Source organism: Arachis hypogaea, chromosome 20 (genome assembly GCF_003086295.3).
Source record: "Arachis hypogaea cultivar Tifrunner chromosome 20, arahy.Tifrunner.gnm2.J5K5, whole genome shotgun sequence".
NCBI lineage: Eukaryota > Viridiplantae > Streptophyta > Magnoliopsida > Fabales > Fabaceae > Arachis > Arachis hypogaea.
In genome coordinates this window covers 25,004,558-25,009,592 of record NC_092055.1, presented here as the reverse complement: position 1 = coordinate 25,009,592, position 5,035 = coordinate 25,004,558, and the positions used below count along the sequence as shown (strand labels likewise).

The following is a 5,035-nucleotide window of genomic DNA, read 5'->3' as shown; positions in this document are numbered from 1 at the left end:
TCAGAATTCTCTGTCTGTTGCTGAGTGGATAATGGAAAAGGCTTGCTATTGCTAAACCTGTTTCTTCCACCATTATTAAAGCCTTGTTGAGACTTTTGTTGATCCTTCCATGAGAAATTTGGATGATTTCTCCATGAGAGATTATAGGTGTTTCCATAGGGTTCACCCATGTAATTCACCTCTGCTATTGCAGGGTTCTCAGGATCATAAGCTTCTTCTTCAGAAGATGCCTCTATAGTACTGTTGGATGATTCCTTCAATCCATTCAGACTCTGAGAGATCATATTGACTTGCTGAGTCAATATTTTATTCTGAGCCAATATGGCATTCAGAGTATCAATTTCAAGAACTCCCTTCCTCTGAGGCGTCCCATTACTCACAGGGTTCCTTTCAGAAGTGTACATGAACTGGTTATTTGCAATCATGTCAATGAGTTCTTAAGCTTCTGCAGGTGTTTTCTTTAGGTGAATGGATCCACCTGCAAAATGGTCCAATGACATCTTTGATAATTCAGACAGACCATCATAGAATATATCCAGGATGGTCCATTCTGAAAGCATGTCAGAAGAACACTTTTTGGTCAGTTCCTTGTATCTCTCCCAAGCTTCATAGAGGGATTCACCTTCCTTTTGTCTGAAAGTTTGAACATCCACTCTAAGCTTGCTAAGCTTTTGAGGAGGAAAGAACTTAGCTAAGAAAGCCGTGACCAGCTTATCCCAAGAGTTCAGGCTATCTTTAGGTTGAGAGTCCAACCATATTCTAGCTCTGTCTCTTACAGTAAATGGGAAAAGCATAAGCCTGTAGACTTCGGGATCAACCCCATTGGTCTTAACAGTATCACAGATCTGCAAGAATTTAGTTAAGAACTGAAAGGGATCTTCGGATGGAAGTCCATAAAACTTGCAATTTTGTTGCATCAGAGAAACTAATTGAGGTTTCATCTCAAAATTGTTTGCTTCAATGGCAGGGATTGAGATACTTTTTCCATGTAAATTGGAATTAGGTACAGTAAAGTCACCAAGAATCTTCCTTGCATTGTTATTATTTTCGGCCATGTCTCCTTCTTTTTCGAAAATTTCTGTCAAATTTTCTCCAGAAAGTTGTGCTTTAGCTTCCCTTAGCTTCCTCTTCAGAGTCCTTTCAGGTTCAGGGTCAGCTTCAACAAGAATGTTCTTATCCTTGTTCCTACTCATATGAAAAAGAAGAAAACAGAAAAGAAGAGGAATCCTCTATGTCACAGTATAGAGATTCCTTATGTAAGTATAAGAAGAGAATAATGGAGGAAGGAAAAGATAAGAATCCAAACACAAGGGAGAGGAATGAGTTCAAATTCTTGGGTGAAAGAGGGGTGTTAGTAGATGAATAAATAATTAGAAGGAGATGAGGAGAAGAGAAATTCGAAAATTAAATAAATTAAAGTAAAGGTATTTTTGTTTTTAAATTGAATTTAAAATAAAAATAAAAATTAAAGTTCGAAAATTAAGAAAGAAAAATTGAATCAAATTAAATTAAATTTAAAACAATTAATTAATTTAAAAAGGAATTTTGAAAAAAAAGGAAAGGGATTTTCGAAAATTAGAGATAGAATTAGTTAGGTAGTTTTGAAAAAGATATGATTGAAATAGTAAACTTTTAAAATCAAACAAAAAGCTAAGTAGTTAATTGAAAAAGATTTGAAAATCAATTTTTGAAAAGATAAGAAGTTAGAAAAGAAGTTGGAAAAGATTTTGAAATTGATTTTGAAAAAGATGTGATTTTTGAAAAAGATTCGAGAAAGATAAGATTTTTAAATTGAAAATTTGATTTGACTCATAAGAAACAACTAAATTTTCAAAAGTTTTGAAAAAGTCAACTCAAATTTTCGAAAATTTATGAGAGAAAAAGGAAAAGATATTTTTTTTTATTTTTGAATTTTTTAATGATGAGAGAGAAAAACACAAAAAAAAAAGATACAATGCATGGAAATTTTAGATCAAAACACATGATGCATGCAAGAACACTATGAATGTCAAGATGAACACCAAGAACACTTTGAGTGTCAAGATGAACACCAAGAACTTATTTTTGAAAATTTTGAAGAAAAGAAAAACATGCAAGACACCAAACTTAGAAATTTTCAAACTTTAGACACTAACAAATCGTAAATGCATATGGAAAACAAGAAAAGACATAAAACAAGAAATTTTAAAGATCAAACAAGAAGACTTACCAAGAACAACTTGAAGATCATGAAGAATGCAATGCATGGATTTTCGAAAAATGCAAGAAAGAGATAAACATGCAATTGACACCAAACTTAAAAACTGACACAAGATTCAAGCAAGAAACATCAAATTAAATTTTTTTGGTTTTTATGATTTTATAATTTTTTTTTGGTTTTTTTTTCAAAAATTATTTTGGGAAAAACGAAAAAGAAGAATTTTTTATTTTATTTTTCGAAAATAAGAAATAAAAAAGCTTAAAAATAAAATAAAATTACCTAATCTGAGCAACAAGATGAACCATCAGTTGTCCAAACTCAAACAATCCCCGGCAACGGCGCTAAAAACTTGGTGCGCAGAAATCGTGACGGTTCATTCCTTGGTAACGGCGCAAAAAACTTTATACGCACGTTCATAACCTTAATTCTTTGTCACAACTTCGCACAACTAACCAGCAAGTGCACTGGGTCGTCCAAGTAATAAACTTTACGTGAGTAAGGGTCGATCCCACGGAGATTGTCGGCTTGAAGCAAGCTATGGTCACCTTGTAAATCTCAGTCAGGCGGATTCAAATGGTTATGGTGAATTGATAATTAAAAGATAAATAAAACATAAATTAAAGATAGAGATACTTATGTAATTCATTGGTGAAAATTTCAGATAAGCGTATGAAGATGCTTGTTCCTCCTGAACCTCTGCTTTCCTATTGTCTTCATCCAATCATTCACACTCCTTTCTATGGCAAGTTGTATGTTAGGCGTCACCGTTGTCAATGGCTACATCCTGTCCTCTCAGTGAAAATGGTCCAATGCGCTGTCACTGCATGGCTAATCATCTGTCGGTTCTCGATCATACTGGAATAGGATCCATTGATCATTTTGCGTCTGTCACTACGCCCAGCACTCGCGAGTTTGAAGCTCGTCGCAGCCATCCCTTCCCAGATCCTACTCGGAATACCACAGACAAGGTTTAGACTTTCCGGATCTCAAGAATGGCCGTCCATGGATTCTAACTTATACCACGAAGACTCTGATTAAGGAATCCCAGAGATATTCATTCAATCTAAGGTAGAACGGAAGTGGTTGTCAGGCACGCGTTCATAGGTTGGGAATGATGATGACTGTCACGATCATCACATTCATATTGAAGTGCGAATGAATATCTTAGAATCGGAATAAGCTTGAATTGAATAGAAAAATGATAGTACTTTGTGTTAATTCATGAGGAACAGCAGAGCTCCACACCTTAATCTATGGTGTGTAAAAACTCTACCGTTGAAAATACATAAGAGAAAGGTCCAGGCATGGCCGAGTGGCCAGCCCCCATAAAGGTCTAAGATAGCATAAAACTGATCAAAGATCTGATCCGAAGATGTAAATACAATAGTAAAAAGTCCTATTTATACTAAACTAGTTACTAGGGTTTACAGAAATGAGTAAATGATGCAGAAATCCACTTCTGGGGCCCACTTGGTGTGTGCTTGGGCTGAGCATTGAGCTTTACACGTGTAGAGGCTTCTCTTGGAGTTAAACGCCAGTTTGTAACCTGTTTCTGGCGTTTAACTCTACTTTGCAATCTGTTTCTGGCGTTTAACTCCAAAATGCAACATGGAACTGGCGTTGAACGCCAGTTTGCGTGATCTAAACTCGAGAAAAGTATGGACTATTATATATTGCTGGAAAGCCCTGGATGTCTACTTTCCAACACAATTGAGAGCGTACCATTTGGAGTTCTGTAGCTCTAGAAATTTCACTTTGAGTGCAGGAAGGTCAGAATCCAACAGCATCTGCAGTCCTTCTTCAACTTCTGAATTTGATTTTTGCTCAAGTCCCTCAATTTTAGCCAGAAAGTACCTGAAATCACAGAAAAATACACAAACTCATAGTAAAGTCCATAAATGTGATTTTTAATTAAAAACTAATAAAAATATACTAAAAACTAACTAAATCATACTAAAAACTGTGTAAAAATAATGCCAAAAAGCGTATAAATTATCCGCTCATCAGAGTTCAAAATCACCGACAGATTAGTCCATAATTTGTCAGATTGAGAGATACCGTGGACAATAAAAAAATAGAATAAAGGCTCATGGAGTCATGGTCATAAAAAAAATCTAGAAAAAGTGATAAAGGTGTTTGCCTCTTACTTAGCAGCCAGGCTAGTTCCCCACCAATAGTTAGGTTGTGGTTGAAAAGAGCCTATGTGAATGAGTGGATGGACTGATGGACATGTGTGTTTAACCAAAAAAAGAGTCAAAATTAAAAATAGGATTGACAACACTATATATATATATATTTGTAACACCATTTTCAGAAGGAAACACATTCCAATCTCTATTTATGACCCACTTGTCATAAAAAGTAACTCAAGATCAGCATTTGCGTCATAAACAGTAAATAGGAACTCAAAGCATCTCTCTCTTATCCATTAGGAGGATCTAACTTTAGTCCCTATTGTGGTCTCACTAAATTAATTAATTTTTTTTACCAAAGATAGGGAGACTCGAATCCACAACCTCTAAATGAGTATGGGGAGACTATGCCATTTGAGTTATAACTCATTGGCCCCACTAAATTAATTAATTAAAGTAATTAAAATTAATGTAGTTATTATTTTTTTCAATAATATTATTTAAATTTATAAATTCAAAAATAATTCACCATTAAAAAATATTAATATTAAAAAATTCATATATAGCAATAATACACAATATATAATTCAAGATTACACTAATTGGTAAATAGGGTAAATACCCTTTCCAGCCCCTGAGCATTTTAAATTGGGACATGTCGCACCTTTATCATTCAGAAACCTCAACCAGGTCCTCAACCATC

The 5,035-nt window shown here is 34.5% G+C and overlaps 1 non-coding gene across 1 annotated transcript; it reads left to right on the top strand.

Annotated features, from left to right (window-relative positions):
* The first annotated feature begins 554 nt into the window (after nt 1-554).
* On the top strand, nt 555-662 carry LOC112786986 (small nucleolar RNA R71). The gene has a single exon (XR_003194425.1). It is a non-coding gene; the product is annotated as a small nucleolar RNA R71 (small nucleolar RNA).
* The last annotated feature ends 4,373 nt before the right edge of the window (nt 663-5,035 follow it).